At 38.1% G+C, this 18,092-nt stretch overlaps 1 protein-coding gene across 4 annotated transcripts in view; it reads right to left on the bottom strand.

Annotated features, from left to right (window-relative positions):
• The window catches only part of DISC1 (DISC1 scaffold protein), a 574,426-nt gene that overhangs the window by 90,602 nt on the left and 465,732 nt on the right, over positions 1-18,092 (bottom strand). The window lies entirely within an intron of this gene.

Raw genomic sequence — 18,092 nt, 5'->3', positions numbered from 1 at the left:
GAAGTTTTCAAAGAGCTTTACATACATTGCATATATGCAAATTTCTTTACATATTTTTACATATATTACATTTGAGTCTCATTATCACTCTGTGATACAGGTACTACAAGTATAATTCTTCCCATTTCACAGACAAGAAAACTGAGAATTAGCTGTTAAAAATCTCTAAGTTAAGGTATCAGATTCAGAATTTGACACCAAATGCTTGGTAAAGGAGATATACACAAAAAAATACTGAGGAAAATAACACCTTGAAAAAAGAGACTAGGCGAAATGTTAAAAGAGGTCCAAAAAGTCAGTGAAGGAAAGAATGTCTTAAAAAGCAGAACTGGACAAATGGAAAAAGAAGCACAACAATTCACTGAAGGAAAAAAAAAAACTCTTTAAAAAGTAGAATTGACAAAATAGAAAAGAGGTACAAAAGCTCACTGAAGAAAATAATTCCTTAAAAATTAGAATTGAGCAAGCAGAAGCTAATGACTTAAAATTATTTGTTTATCTGAAATCCATGATTAAAAAAAAGGGTCTAGATATCATCTTCCAAAAAATTATCAAAGAAAACTGGCCTGACATGCTAGATTTAGAGAGTAAAATAGAAATTAAAAGAATCCACAGATCATTTGCTGAAAGAGATCCCAAAATGAAAACTCTCAGGAATATTATAGCCAAATTCCAGAACTCCCAGGTCAAGGAAAAAATATTGCAAGTAGCCAGAAAGAAATAATTTAAGTATTGTGAGGCCACAGTTAGGATAACACAATATTTAGCACCTTCTACATAAAAGGTTCAGAGGGCTTGCAATACGATATTCCAGAGGGCAAAGAAACTAGGACTACAACTAGGAGTACAAGAAATACCTACCCAGCAAAACCAAGTATAATCCTTCAGGGGAAAAATGGACATTCAATGAAATAGAAAACTTTCAAGCACTCTTGATGAAGAAGACCAGAGCTGCATAGAAAATTTTACTTTCAAAAGAAGACTCAAAAGAATCATAAAAAGGTAAGGAAATGGAAACCTTAAAGGACTTAATCAGGTTAAACTCTTTACATTCCTACATGGGAAGATAAGAGAAGGGAAGGGGTAATTAAAGAGAGAGAAGATTGGGGAAGGGGTAGTCAGAAGGAAAACACTTTTGAGGAGGGACAAATTGAAAAGAGAGAGAAAACAGAATAAACAGGAGGGGAGATAGGATGAAGGTAAATAAATTAGCATTTGTGAAAAAATTTTGAAGCAAGTTTCTTTGACAAAGACCTCATTTCTCAAACAGAGAAGTGAATCAAATTTATAAAAATAAGAGCCACCCCCCAACTGATAAATGATCAGTTTTCAGATGAAATAATAAAAGCTATCTATATCCAAATGAAATATGCTCTAACTCATTATCGATTGGAGAAATGAAAATTAAAGCAATTGTGAGGTAATACCTCATTTCTATTAGATTGGCTAATAGGACAGAAAAGGAAAATGACAAATGTTAGAGGGGAAGTGGGGGGGGGGGGGAATGAGACATTAATGCACTATTGGTGGAGTTATAAACTGGTTCAACCATTCTGTAGAACAATTTGGAACTATACCTAAAGGGTTATAAAGCCATGCATATCCTTTGACCTAGCAATACTATCTATAGGTCTGTATCCCAAAAGAGATTTTAAAAAAAGGAAAAGGACTTATATGTACAAAAGTATTTATAGCAGCTCTCTTTGTGGTGGCCAAAAACTGGAAATCAAGGGGATGCCCATCAGTTGGGGAATGGCTGAATAAATTGTGGTATATGAATGTAATGGAATACTATTGTGCTATAAGAAATGATGAACAGGAAAACTTCAGAGAGGCCTGGAAAGACTTATATGAACGGATGCTGAGTGAAAGGAGCAGAACCAGGAGAACTCTGCACACAGCAACAACCACAGTGTGTGAGTAATTTTTCTGGTAGATTTAGTACTTCATTGCAATGCAAGGACTTAAATAATTCTCAGTGGTCTCTTAAGGCAAAATGCCTTCCACATCTAGGGAAAAAACTATGGAATTCAATCGCAGAATGAAGCAGATCATTTTCTTTTGAATCATGTTTTGTTTTGTTTTATGATTTCTCCCATTCATTTTAATTCTTCTATGCAACAGGACTAAGGTGAAAATGTATTTAATAGTCACTAGTCACTAGTTTCCTAGTCACTCATTTCCTATTTCTGGGACTTTTGAAGGTGAATAAAGAACATTGCTGCTTTCATTCATTTGTGAACATGAATGAAATTTATTGGGGGAATTGATAATTGAATGGAAAAGGCAAATCTCTGAATTTTTTTTCAAAACTAACATTACAGCCAATTAAAAGAACTAAGACCAGCACATACCTCTCAGATCAACTAATATGATAGAAAAGTAAAATGATAAATGTGGAAGGGGATATGTCAAAATTGGGATACTAATACATGTTGGTAGAGTTGTAAAGTAATCCAACCATTTTGGAGAGCAATTTGGAACTATGATATAAATCTATAAATCTGTGTGTACCTTTTGACCCAGTAATACCACTACTAGGTCTGAAGCATACTATTTTTTCAATTTCTTTCTCTCTGTCTCTCTCTGCTTCTCCCTCTTTTGGTTCAAGTTTTCTTTTACAAAATGACAAATATGGGAATACGTTCTCTATGACTGCACAGGATATTCACATTGCACATCAGATTGTTTACTGTCTCCCAGAGGAGGGAGGAAAAGGAGGAAGGGAGAGAAGCTGGAACTCAATCTTTTTTTTTTTTATTTTTATTTATTTTTTTTTATTTTATTTTTATTTATTTATTTTTTTTTATTTTGTAATGTTTAACAATCACTGCCTTACAATTGCGATTTTATCCCTCTCCACCTACTCCCCACTACCCCCTCCCTCCCCACGACTGCATACAATTCTGTATAGATTCTACATATACTTTCCTATTGAGTATATTTTCACTATAGTCATGCTATGTAGTCAGACTAAGATAAATGAAAGAAATCGTATAACAAATCAGAACATGATACACAAACACATACACATACACAAACATGATCTACTACAATATGTGAGTGACTTCCATATTTCTCTCTCTGAGTGTGGCAGGCATTTTGCCTTGAGATCCTCCATTGGGATTTTTTTTTTTTTTTTTTTTTTGGTAAGAAGTTCTTGTGTTATTACAAAAATCTAAGTCTACCAGAAAAAACTCTCACACACTGTGGTTGTTGCTGTGCACAAAGTTCTGGTTCTGCTCCTTTCACTCAGCATCAGGTCATATAAGTCCTTCCAGGCCTCTCTGAAGTCTTCTTGTTCATCATTTCTTATGGCACAATAGTACTCCATTACATTCATATACCATAATTTATTCAGCCATTCCCCAATTGATGGACATCCCCTTGACTTCCAGTTTTTGGCAACTACATAAAGTGCTGCTATAAATATTTTTGTACATGTGGGACCCTTTCCCATTTTTATGATCTCTTGGGGATATAGTCCTAGTAGCGATATTGCTGGGTCAAAGGGTATGCACATTTTTGTAGCCCTTTGGGCATAGTGGAACTCAATCTTTTTAAAAAAGAATGTTAAAAATTATTTTTATGTGTAATTGAGTAAAAAATAAAATACTATTTCAAAAAGAGTAACATTACAGAGAAACCAGTGAGGTTTGTGGTTGACAAGAAATTTAAACAAACCCCAGCAATTTTGTTGCTGTCAAGTAAGCAAAATAAAGGAAAAAGTTTAGAATAAAAGATCTAAAATAGTTACAAATGGCCCCACCAGCTTCCCGCTTCCCTTTTGTTTTTGACTTCATCAATTTGTGGGGTTACTGAGAATTTTATAATGTGGGATCAGGGGATGTAAACTTAGCCCTAATTCCTTTGTTGTTTTGTTGGGCCTAGTCCCCAAAATGATTCCAGAAGTCTCAGAATGATAATCAGAGATTTGATGGGAGCTAAAAATAAGCTTTATGGACAGGTAAGACTGATCACTAGGGCCACAGATTTCATGTGGTAGTGAGAGAAAAGCAGGAAAAGGAACTTTAAAAAAATCTTTTCAGGATGGAATTACTGGGTGTCTTTCTAGCAATGACTGGCACAACCCCAAGACTGGGGTGGGGAAACTACTGCCTCAAGGCCACATGTGGCCCTATAGGTCCTCAAATGTGGCCCTTTGACCCCTAACTTTACAGAACAGATCCTCTTAATAAAAGGATTTATTCTGTAAAACTTGGATTCAGTCAAAAGGCTACACCCAAGGACCTAGAAGGTCACACGCAGGCTCAAAGCCCCAGGTTCCCCAGACCTGCTGGCTATACCCTGAGATCAGGAGGACTATAAGAGTTTAAACCTCCCCCTTTTAAGGGACCTCTTGATCAGCAGCTATATCCCCCAAGAGAAGTCACAGAGAACCAAATGTGATGGTGTGAGAAAGTTGAGCACCAACATGTGGCAGCAAAGAAAAGCTGAGTAAACACCTCAGTTAGAAACCAGCAAAGAGGCTGAGCAGCCTTTATGTGACATCTAGCAACCTATGCATGTCTACGAGGGAGCAGAAAGATGGTGCCAGGTGGGAAATAGCAGAAAGGATATCAAACAACTTTGTGGCATCAGAGGTATTAGTTTTCTGGGTCACACATTTTCCTTGGCCACACATGATCTTTTATGCTTGCTTTTTCAAGTATGTTCCTTTGACATGCTCCCTGTGTTGAGACACCTTTTGAATATATTCCTTGGCCACATGTGCTCCCATATGGATGCCACTCTATATATGATATTTGATGGCAATTATTCTCTGTTTGTGGATAACTGCTCCACCAGTGACATGTGGTAATTTGCAGGATAGTACAGCACAATATCTGATTTTTATATTCTTGGGCTCAAAGATCACTGTAGACAGTGACTGCAGCCATGAAATTAAGACACTCACTCCTTGGGAGGAAAACTATGGAAAATCTAGACAACCTACTAAAAAGCAGGATCATCATCTTGCCTACGAAGGTCCATATAGTTAAGGCTATGGTTTTTCCAGTAGCAATGCATGGTTATAAGAGTTGGACTGTAAGGAAAACTGAGTACTGAAGAATCAATGCTTTTGAATTGTGATACTAGAGAAGACTTCCAAGAGTCCCTTGGGTAGCAGGGAGATCAAATCAGTCAATACTTAAAGAAATTAATTCAGACTGCTGACTGGAAGAACAGATAATAAAGTTAAAGCTGAAATACTTTGGTCAGATAATAAGATAGAACTCATTGGAAAAAGACTGGGAAAGATTGAAAACAAAAGGAAAAGAAGACAGCAGAGGATGAGATGGATAGATAGTGTCATGAATTTGAACAGACTTTTGGAGATAATAGAGGATAGAAGGGCCTGGCATGCTATGGTCCACAGGGTCACAAAGAGTCAGACACAACTAAACAACACCACCCCATGGGCGTGGGGAGCTTTCGTTGTTACTTAATTTGGTAACATTGCTTGATTAAACGTCTTTTGCTTTGGACTAATGTGTCCTTTATGGTTGGCTTAGTAAAAGATTAATACTGGTGAGGGTTTATAAATGATGGTTTTGAATGTCCCAAAGAGCTTTCTAGCAGTTCACATGTGGGCATAAGAGGTGGGAGGAAGCAAGTGTTCCAAAATGATGTTGATCATAGAACATCTTCCCTCCCAGGGCTGTTACATTTTTAAAGTATTACAAGTACCACATTTATCTACAGGCATGCCTCATTCAGAATTCATGCATTTAGCCTCAATTTTATATTGCTTTCCTTTCTTTTTGTGTTCTTTCAATAGACTCTTTCCCATTTCATGGTATCTTTCAAAAATAAGAATTGGAATCCCTTCAGAATAAAGCAGAAAAGAGAACTATGACACCATGCTTATTTTTGTACAGAAAGGAGCAGTTAGTATGCATAGACATACACACACACACATATATATACACACACACATTTTAAAGGTAGATGCCTACATCCATACATATATACATACATACATGCTTTCCTTAACAGTACTTCCAATGATGTACCTTTCTTCTGGTTGGCTTGCAAGATAGTTGTATTTGCAAAGTTTTGTTGATAGTTTTATGTTCCTAGAGTTTAGAGTTGAAGGGGTCCTAAGACCAAACAAGCATTAATAAAGCACCTACTATGTGTCAGGCAGCGCACTAAGCATTTCACAAATGTCTTGTGATCTCGTTTGATCCTCACAACAACCCTGGGAGGTAGATTCTATTATTATACCCATTTTACAGTTGAGGAAACTGAGGCAGACAGAGGCTTTTCTTGTTTGTTTGGTTTTTAAGTGACTTGCCCAGGATCACACAGCTAGTCAGGGTGTAAGGCAGGATTTGAACTCAGGTCTTCCTGACTCCAGGTCCAGAACTTTGCTGTGTCATCTAGCTGCCTCATTTTGTGAATAAACAAACTGAAACTCAGACAAATGAGCTGACTTTTCCAAGGTCATAAAAGTAGTAAGAAGGAAACAGAGGATTAGAACTCAGTCCCCTGACTCCAATTCCAGCATTCTCTCCACTGTGACATTTTCCTACTGGCCCTCCACACCAGTGCAATTCAGTAGCGCCAAATCAGCTAGGCAATCTTTCAAATATAATTTGCCTAACTCAGCTCATGATCAAAACCTGTGGACTTGGACACTGAGCCAGAGATTTTTCAGCTGTGCTGAATTAAAACTGATGTCAAATTTCTCTTCTGCCTGCCAAAAGTCAGACAGAGTGATTTAAATAGAAAATGGGATTTCCTTTGCTGGACAGCCTTTTCCCATTAGAATCCTTTTTGAAAAACATTTATCTGTAAAAATTTATCCTCAGACCAACTTGTACACATACACAGTCCACTGCCAGCCTGAACAAGTGCCTAAACCACATTGGCTGTGGTGAATCGATGTGGTTCCTCATCATATTATCAGTGTAACAAGAGATTCTTCTAGTCAGAGTTCTCACAGCAAGGGCTATGTTCTTGCCTATGATTTCTCCTAAGGAAGGTCATGTTCTCACCAGTTTCATAAATATTAGTATTTTAAATTTTAAAACTACAGCCTCCATTTAAAGGAGAAGGACAGAGTGCAATTTATTGTGCTAAAAATAATTGTTTTGAGAAGTAGGTGATATTTGGTAAATGTTAGTGTTTCCCATGTGCGGGTCTAAAATAAGAACATTATAGATTCGTGATTCTTCTCCTGAATAGGAAATGAATTGGGATTGATTATTTGCGTTAAATGACCATTTTGATAAGGATGTGATAAAATAGAATGTGAGTTCCTTAAAGGCAGGACACATAGCAGGCAAGTCTGTGGAATGATTAGCTGCTATAACTGATAGCTTCATCTGTGAAAAGTTTACATGCCTAAAGGATCACATAAAACTTCATAAAACTTACTGAAACATGGTGTATTCACATGCTATATCACAGGGATTAACAGACATTCAGGGAGTCTACAAATTCAGATGAGGGAAAAAAACTCCTTTACTTTCACTAAAATCTGAATAATATTTGACAATTTCTTCGATTACTTAAAATATTATTCCAGGAAGGGGTTCATAGGTTTCATTGGACTGCAAAAGCAATCTATGATATTCCCTAAAAATGTTAACAACCTCTGAGTGGCAGAAAGTAAATAATTTGGGTGTTGTTCCTAGATGAAAATGGTTCAAGAAGATTCTAAACTTCAACACAGGAAAAGAAAATCTCTCTGGAACACCAGTACATGAGGTAAGGCCTCCCAGTCTGACTACAAAGCATTGCTTTTCTAATTTTAATCCTGATCACACAAAATCAACAGATTCCTGGTTCTGTTAGAAGGAAGGCTTCTCTAATATCTAAACGATTTCTGATCTTATCACTGTGGATGCTCATTCCACCCAGACCTTTCCATGCCTTAGAATAGTAAAGACAAAGGGATGGTCATGTTCTGTAGCATCAAACTGGCCTTACACTCACCTTTATAATGACTCACATCCCAAATCTTATTTTCTTTAGTCATAAAGCAGCTGTTAGTTGTGTAGAAAACTTTACACAATAGGAAATGGCTGGCCACTTACCCATGAGGGCTTTCAAATACACTCACACGCATGGATAATAGCACTATGAGTACTCTTTTCAATATGACAGATAACACACACACACACACACACACACACACACACACAAGTACAAAGATTTCACTTGAGGCTTAGGATTTTCTGTTCCATTTTGAAGTCTCCTGGACTTTACTGTAGTTTGAAGTAAACCAGATGTAATTACCTCCAACCATATGCTTCCCTGATGAATAAAAGTAATTTTTTAAACATCAGCGTGGAAAGAAATCCAGCCTTGGGTTTGGTTTTTTAAAATAATTGCTGTGTGGTACAATTTTTAGAAACATATTGTTAAAAAAAAATAAGATGATCCATCCAGCACATTAAGTGCATTCTATGGATGCTTGTGTGATTTTTTTTCTCCCTAGTCCTAGTCCTTCATATTGTCTAGAAAACACTTAACTCAGATAAATGACCATCTGCACTAAATAAAATATCTTTAACAACCTGTTCAGAATGTATTTCAGAATAAATGTTAGACATCTCAAAAGAGACTCTCTCACATCTGTGTAAATCCAATATATGCATAGAAATGTACAAATCAAGCCTAGAGAGTCTGGATTCATCTTCATTCTCTGTCTAGTCTAGGTATAAGTTCTACTCATTGGAAGGAAGACTCACAGTGAAGAAGTATTTGTTCTGGACTCCCACTGTTGGAGAGATTGTGGATCTGCTAAAGTTTTGAAGTGCCTGCAGTATGTAACATGTAAACTAAATATGTGGATATTTCATTTGTGCATAATTTCTTAGGGGAAAAAGCAAGAAAAAAATCTACATAATTTTGGCTTCCTTTGGCCATTTTGAACACTGAACTGTCTTTTGGTCCTTGCATGGTGTTGAAGAATTGTTTTATCTCACAAAGGATAAAATTAAAGATAGTGGTCCAAAATTGTGGAAATGAATTAAAATGACCCCAAAAAAGAACTTCCTGCTGAGTTATAAATGCAATTTGATGAGGGGATTCTAATCTCTTTGGACAACCACCATTTTAATGGAAATCACTGTCTAGGGGGGAAACATCTGCAAGTCCAAACTGTAGCGCAGGAATACAATGGGCTTCAGATTCATTTGACAAGCCCTACTTGTGTGGATGCTGTCAGTCACAGACATAGACTCCTTTCTCTTTAGTATATTTTGCTTTGATTGCCAAGGGTGAACCAGCCAGAGAGATTTCTCAGCCTTCTGTTGTAAGATGGAGGGAAAAACTGTGAAGTAGACACCTCAATCCACAGTGTGGCCAACAGTCAAGCGTCCTGGTTATTTAATACAAGAAATCAGATCTTTCAAGGGACATAATATTGGAACCTTTAATTCCCAGGTTGGGTGCTGGGGGGGTGGGGGAGGAAGAGCATTTCAGTTGTGAGGGGAGGTATTCTGTTTCAAAGGGTATGCCATCCCATTGACCCACTGCTAAAAAATAGCTTCCACAATGATGAAAGGGAAACCGTGAAAACAGAATCAAACACTGACCTTCAGTGCTGCTCAGCTCTGGCATTTAAGACTGAAATACAATTTGTATCTCCAAATGATTTTGAAAAGAGTATATTTGAGATTTAAAGAAAATAGTATGCTTTGTTCTTTTGAAAAGCCATGCCCTAGTTTACTCACAGTTCAGTAGACCCTGTGTTGTTTAGCAATATTTTCTAGTTGGATCACACATTCTTCTGAGCTAAGGTAACTTGTCTTTGAGGGCCAGTATTGTGGTTTAATTCAGGGGGAGTGACGGTGGGTTTTCCAGCAAATAGGAAGCTGACTTCTTTAATTAATGATTGGTAGTCACCCACAATTCATTTTGAGAACCACATTAGGCAGTTTAATATCTCAAACAATGTCAGGCACTCCAAAAGAATAAGATACTTTTGTGACATGCAGACAGCTAAAACTATTCACTTACTGAAAGGATAAGGTAGCCCACTACGGCATGAGCAGCTAAGACAATTCGGGGGACTACTCAAGCTACCACCCACCCCATAGGACTCATGTAAGAACATTATGTAGTATTTACAATGGAGGAAAAAGAAAGACAGCTAGTCATTCATTGGTTACCACCAGAAGCTCCAATACTATATAGATTTGGGGAGGCAGGGGTGGAGGTTGAGCAGGCTAAAAGAAAATGACCAACGAGAAAGACATAAGAGTCAAGAGTGGGTGGAAAAGAACATGTGAAATTCTTTACCAAAATGAAATGTTGCCTTGGGTAGATGACTAATAAAAACCTCCCCAAGCGTAGAAATCCAACTAATGTCTAGTACCTCCTCATAATTTAAGGAGGCAAGATGATCTAATGGCCAGCTAGATGAGAAGTGTCAGTTCTTGGCTTTCTGAGACTTGGCCTCAGATCCTTCCAAATTCTTTGACTTTGGATTAATTAACAGAGTGGCTATGACACACAGTGTTGGCTGTTAGTGTATTCCCTGGGGAATACCCAGGCCAAAATTAATGTATCTCAGCTACTCCTGGGAAGAGGACCTTGCCACTTGGAAATAGTTCCACAGCCACTGTCTTGAATAGAGAGCTGGAGTCAGGGGTCAGGAAAACTTAAGTTCAAATCCATCCTCAGACACTTACTAGCTTTGTGACTCTGGGCAAGTAACTTAATCTCTGTCTGCCTCAGTTTCCTCATCTGTAAAATGAGGATAATAATAGCATGTACCTCCTAAGGTTGTTGTAATAATAAAATGAGATAAAATTTATAATATGTTCTGTAAGCCTTAAAGCACTGTCTAAATGCTAACTATTACTGTCATTATAGCATTAATGTGTTTCTAAACCTTTTCCTTTTCTCCCAGATGAAAATGATCTCTCCCTTTCTCAAAATTTATTGTGTTTTGTCTAGACCTTTCCTTTTTCCCCCCATTGCATTCTACGTATATTTTCAAATACATCCTACCCTCCCCCTTTCCCTTGCCCATTAATTATAAACTTCTGACAGAAGATTTTGAGTTCTCTTCAGTGAAAGTATTATGGCAGGGTGGGAGGCACCATAGTGGGTTTGGGGTCAGAGGAACTAGGTTCATGTTTGGACTGCCAATTAAAAATACTTGTGTACCTCAGGCAGTCAGTTTCTTTAGGACCTACTTTTCTCCTCTGGAAAATGAGATAAGGTAGACTTTATTCTCTGAGCTCTAAATTTATGGTCCCATGACTATATCATTTTCCATCTTTGTACCCAGCGCAGTACCAGGCTTGAAAAAGATCCTTAATAATGAGTGTTTGTTGAATTAAACTGGTACGCATATGCTGTCTCTCCCAATAGAATACAAACTCTTAGGAAGTTTCCCCTATGCCGTATTTCTTACCTAATCCATGGCTACCCTGTCATTGATTACTGAAATTGGTCCATAGATTCTGGCCAGCCAAAATTGCTTTCAGTGGAAAAAGTAGTCACTAAGAATTCCCTCCTCCCCCTGCCCTGTCCACTTGCATCAGAAATGTTAAACTATTTTTAAACTACAGAAATGCCACAGTTATTCATGGTGCTACATGGTTTAAGAACCATAAAAGTGGTTCCAGGCTCCTGAAGGAGGCATGCCAGCAGATCAGAAGAGTTCACTTCCTTCCCTTATTCCAGGCAAAGGAAACAGCAGCAAATTATTACCATGACTTTAGCAAGAGAACAGAGGCTAACTAAACATTCCCCACCTAGGGTATGCCCATTGGGGCTGCATGTATGCCACAGCCCTTTTTTCTTCCTAAAGACAGGAGACAGAAAAAAATGAACCAATCCATAGGAAAGCAGGAATTTACCCTGCGGTTAAACTCCAAAATGTAAATACTGGAGTTAGGAGGAATGACAAGAAATCATTTGGCCCAGCCTCCCCATTTCTAGATGAGGCACCAAAAGCCCCGAAAAATGTCTCCAAATCCACATACCTGGAATTGTTCCCATATATGGAATTCACTCCTACCTCACTCCTGTGTCTTCACAGCTCTGTTAATGCTATACCTTCAACACGAAACATCTTTTTTTTCCTTTCCAGCTACTTGCGCAGTTATCTTGTATTTATTCTCGTCATCCTGTATATTTTTGGTATGTGCTTACTTTATATACATGTTGTCTCCTTTAATGGAGTATAAGCTCCTAACAAGGTCAGGGAGTGTTTACTATTTATATTGTTTTCATATTTCAATGCCTGGCACAAAGTCCATGTTTAATAAATGCTCAATGATTGATTGATAGATTGATGGCTAGTAAGCGAAGTGAGGCCTAGAACCTGGGTCTGCATTTGTCAGGAAGAGAAAAGAAAAAGCATTTTGTGGTTTGGAAGCCTTGTCTCTGAAATGAGAGACATTCTTCTTCCGATGACTTCAGGTATTCATACTGAGGGAAATGAGCAAATTGTAGCCACTACCACCTCCTCCCCCCGCTCCCTAACCCCTCAAAAAACCAACAAACCCACAACAAAACACACCTAGGTAGTCAAGGATCTGTGCAAATAAATCCTGGTGGCTTATGGATGGCTTGATTTTAATTTATTTAATAATTCAGTCACACAGAGGATTTCCTTCACAAGACCGGCTCCTCTAATATTGCGCTCCAGTGACCACTCCTGTCTCTTCCCAGGGTGTCTTTTGGTCTAGGTAAGAAGCTCTCTTTGCTAGGAATTCCTGGCTATGAGTGGGGCGGGGGGGGGTGGGGGTGGGGGGAGGCTGGGAAAGACGGAAAGACTGGGGAATGAATGCCACTGTCCCTGAAGCACAATGTGAATTGAGTTCATTATGTAACCAAAGCAAAGGCAAAGCAAGCAGGAGACAGGAAAGACAGAATTAAGTAGATATTGTGACCAGAAGGACCACAGATACAAAGGGGAGACTTTACAGCAGGGAAACTTGGCTTTCTAATTTCCTCAGCTCCATCCTGGCCCCATGCAATATCTGTAAAGGCTGTAAACCTGAGCCAACAGTATCTGATTGTTTCCACAGCCCTTTAAGATACTTGGAGGAAAGGCATATGAAAGTATAAAAGACATCTATCTATCCCCTGTGATGGAAGGAATGGGAGATCTGCCCAAGCACTGAGGCACCAAGGCTCGCTCCTCAACCCAAACCCAGCTCTTGTACCATAACACAGAGCAGCTAGCTCACTTAGCCTTGGTATACCCAACCATAAAACGAGGGAAAGGTACTAAACAACCATACAAAGACATCAAGAGAAATACAATTTTAAAAGAAGACAAAACAATAAAAAGGAAAGTCATTTAAAAATCCTTAGTAGCCATTAAAAAGTGGGATCATGGATTGTTCAAGATGGAAGGGACTGGAATAGTCAGCTACTCCCCCAACCTTTTTGTTCTTTTTGCTATTGCTGAACACTCTCCCTACCAGGGCACTTACGTTGGCTTCTTAGACATTATTCTCTCCTGGTTCTCCCCAATGTGATGGCCCTTCCTCTGTTGACTCCTCATCCTTCTTCACACAAGTGACTTCTGAGAATCTGCCTTGGGTTCTCTGTTCTTTCTACATTTTCTTCCATAGGGCTTTTATCTGCTTCTGTGGACTCAATCATCATCTCTATGCAGATAAATCTCAAACTTAAACATCCAGCTCTAACCTCCCTCTAGAATTCTAGCACTGCATCACCAGCCGCCTAAACCTGTTTTTCCTTTAAAGTCTTTGGGAATATTATAGATATAGCACTAAGGTTTACAAAGTCTTGTAAAAAACCACTACTTTAATGGAAAAAGTTTTTGCCTTTGCTAACAATGGAAAATGATGTCTTTGAAAGGGACAGCAGATTTTGAAAGTGAAGATCCAATTTAGAAAACTGAGGGTTAAGAATGAATTTCTTTGGAGTGACATTAAAAAATAGGAATAATGGGCTCTTGGTAAGGGATGGAGTAAACCTGTCAAGGGATGGTAAAAATATTTTTGCCTAGAACCCTTAAATCTAACCAAAAAGACCTTAAGTTGAAAAGGAAGGAGAAACTAATTTTTAAAAAAAATCTTTCTCTGTCTCCTCTATCTTCTTCCTCTTCTATCATACAATATATGAATTATAGAATTTAATTTTATATGCATATGTGTGAAAACATACATATATATCATATATATAAAATCTTAGTATGTTTTAAGTTATTTTGGGACAATATATATAAGTGTATGCACACACATATATACATGTGCATTTATTTTTGTTTGGTTTTAGACCTGTAATTTCATTACTATATATATTATATGTTACTATATATACTATATATTCCATTACTATGCAATACTATATTTTAGGACTCTTTCTATCAATGCAAATCAGCACCTGCTTAGCAACTTTTGGGTCTAGGTTACCTAAGAGGTGCTAAGAGGCTACAGAAACAACCCCAGATCACACAACCCACAAGAAACAGATGAAAGACCTAAATCTGAATCTTCTTTATCCTGATGAAACCACAATGCCTCTTCACAAATGATGAAGCTGAAACCCAGAAAGGTTTAATGAATTGTCCATGGCCACATGGAAAGGAAATGGAAGAGCCAGCTTGGATTCAAACCAAAATCCTTTGCCAGATTCCAGCTACATCAAGCTGTCTCCCAAAGTAGGCAGGCCTAGGGAAGCTGAGTTCCCCTAAGAAATCTCATATAATCAACTTATTTTCTGGAAGAGACAAGCTGTGGTTGGTTGCTTTCCATCCATAACCTTTTGAAAAGAAAACTGGGGTGCCCTACCCACTAGGGAGCTGCCAGCCTTGAGCTGTACTTTAAGGGAAAACTTCACGCACATTTCAGCCATAAGTCTACCCTTGAGTGCCCAGCTTTCATTGACCAATGCTTACTTCTAAACATTTAAATGAAGAGCAAGAACAGCTTTTGAATGAGACACCTGGCTGTCATTTCCCTTCTTTTTCTTGAATCTTTTCAAATCCCACAAGCCAAATACAAATTCCATTATTCAATGTTTCTCTTATTTGGCATTTCCCTTCCTCCACCATTTAGTTCTGCCACTGGTCTTAGAGGGAAACAAGGTGCAGAGAATATGAAAGCTTCTGAGAGGCTTACAACTGCTAAAACCTTCCTGAGTCAATGATTTCTGATCCAATGTCTGTTGGGTATTGATTATTCTAGTTTGTGAGGAGGCAAAAGTATTTCTGATCACCTTTCCAAAGACCTTTCCCTTTCTCATCTTCACCCAGACATAACCCTTCCCTTGTGCCCTATGAGGGAAGGGAGTTCTTTCTACCCTCCCCAGAACTGCAGTTACAATGGTATATCATTTCCCACCCAGCTGCCCTCCTTCTTCATCACACTCCAGGGAACCTCATCACTCTGAAAAATTCAGCCTTGGTACTCAGACTTCTTCAGCATCCTCTGGTCCTGGGATTGGAAGGCAGAACAAAGAGCTCTTCCCCAAACGTTCATTTAAGAAGGACATTCAGGCCAGGCATCTCTTCATTTCCCACCAGGCTGTATTCTTTGACTTCTCCTTATGCAACTGACCTGGGTGCCTCCCTCACTACCCACTTTACAGTTTCCTTTTGTGTACTGTCTTTTCTCATTAAATGTTAAGCTCCTTAAAGACAAGACCTTTCATTTTCTTCTTTGTTTTTCCAAGCTCTTAGCACAGCATGGTGAAGAGATGCTAGACAAATGTTTATCAACTGCCCGTAACCTTCCAGAAGATAGGAATTGTCCTCTCTTTTGTACTTCCATCCCTGCACCTATCACAATGTCTGAAATATAAAGGTACTCAATGAGGGCCTAATCCAATTCCAATGCTCTTTTAATCATATTCTATTCTGTTTCTTTGGAGAATAAGACAAAACTCTAGAGACTTGGCTCCCCACTTTTAGTTGAACAAGGTTATAACATCCCATGCTCACAAACTTAATACTGCAGTCTGCTCTGGTTTTGCTCCCCAATCACCCCAGGTACTTTTGATGGGTTTCTAGTAAGTACCCCTTACCGAGGTAGCCCCGTATTCACGTGAGTCCTTTAAGGGCTTTCTTTCCTTTAAAGGGCTCATTTTAATCTATCCCAACAGCCAGAGATACCACCTGCCAATAGTATGAGGAAAACACTGAAGGGGTAACCCAGCCTTGAATGAATGTGGAAACCTATGTTCAATAACTCAGGTAACAAAAAAATTGAAGCCATCTGTACCTCAATTTAGAGCATAATTTTATTAAGTTATCAGGTACTGCAGAGTGAGATAATGGTTGACTTTCTTACAAAATTAAGTCACTTCAAATGCACAATCAAGGATACATTTTCCAATGGCTGAATGCAATGGCTGTGAAAATCAAACTTCCTTTAAGTACACATTTAATTTCTATCAGTAAGTATCTGCTTCATTAAAAAAGAGATATTTGAGCACCTTGGAAAGGGCTGCTTATCCCACATGCAAGGCAGGGTTGTGATGTGGTAGACCTCACTCAGCATCTTGCTTCCTTATTGTATTATGAATTGGATCACTGGTTGGTTGTAATTGTTTTGAATGAATCAGCATATCCAACATCAAAAGCAACATGTAAAAGTAAAAGCCTCACCATACTTCACCCACTCTCCCCTTTAATACATGAAAGACCTAGGAATACAGCTAGAGGAGAGCTAGGAATCTTCTCACTATGGCAATGAAATGGAAAGAGCTCTGGTGGCCCATTCATTTGAACGATTCGTATGGTGGGAGGAGAAAGGGAAGGTAAGGGGAAATGCTTTTTCTTTCATCTATAACATGGTAAAGGATTACTGAATCCAATCCTAAAACATACATTCGGGATAATCAAAAGATGTCCCTAAAGAACTCTGATGAATGCAAATTTCCAGAAGTTTGATAATAAAATCATTCCCATCTCTCAGATAAAAAGTGAGGGACTAAGGGGTGCAGAATGAGGCATATATTTTCAGATAAGGATGATAGGTGAATTTATTCTACTTAACTGTACACATTTGTTACAATGAAAGGTTTCCATATTGTCAAAGGGAAGAGGTGATGGGGGGCGAGATGGAGAATGAGCATGATTAAAAAAGAAAGACAGTAAATGAAAGAAACGTAAAAAAATATACAAAAGAGAGGAAAAATGGGTTCAGAAGGGGTCACAGACAAGCAGAAATGTTCAATGTAAAATATCCTTTAGAAAAGCAGGCTGTACAACATAGAGATTCATAGTTTCACACACATTTTTCTTTTCCTGTTCTTCTTTGTATAAGCAGAGGCTTATGATTGTTGAGGTGGGTGATGTTTTCTAAATAAAAATGTAACCATGCCACTTCCCGTACTCGGTTAATTCCAGCAGCTCCCTATTTTCTCTAGGATGAAATACCAACTCTTCCAAGTTGCTTTTATAACCCCTCAGAATTTGACCCTAACCTATCTTTTCAGCTTCAGTGGATATTAATCTTCACCCCATTAAAAAAAGAGGCCAAACTAGCCTTCTTTCTATGTTTCTTTTTGTTTTATTTTGGGGGTGTGGTTTGGAGGCAATCAGGGTTAAGTGACTTGCCCAGGGTCACACAGCTGAAGCTGTGTCTCAAGCTAGATTTGAACTCTGGTCCTCCTAACTCCAGTAGTTCTATCTACTGTACCACCTAGCCACCCCTTTCTCTGCGTTTCTTATATATGACACTCCATCTCTCATCTCTAGGCCTTGTTACTGGATATTGTATATGCCTGAAGGAGTCTCCATCTTCACCTCTCTTTCAAGAAACAGTTCAAGTATCGCCTTTTCTGATTTCCCCAAATGCTAATGCCCTCCCTCTTTAACTACCTTATATTGAAGTTCCTAGGATTTATGATGTACAAGCATACATGCATAAGTATATATATATATAGAGAGAGACACATATTGTGTATTATGTACATATACACATGCACACGCTGTATATATTATGTATATATACATGTATGTATCTACATATATACATACACACATGTAAACTAAATATAGACATAAACACACGTTTTATATGTGTATATATACATAAACATACATATACACACATGTAAAATGTCCTTGTTGTCTCCTTGATTATAATATAAGCACCTTACAGAGAGGATTATTTCATTTTTATTCCTATTTC

The sequence above is a fragment of the Notamacropus eugenii genome, chromosome 2 (genome assembly GCF_028372415.1).
Source record: "Notamacropus eugenii isolate mMacEug1 chromosome 2, mMacEug1.pri_v2, whole genome shotgun sequence".
NCBI classification, from domain to species: Eukaryota; Metazoa; Chordata; class Mammalia; order Diprotodontia; family Macropodidae; genus Notamacropus; species Notamacropus eugenii.
The sequence above is the reverse complement of the archived record's forward strand: the minus strand, read 5'-3'. Positions and strand labels throughout refer to the sequence as shown.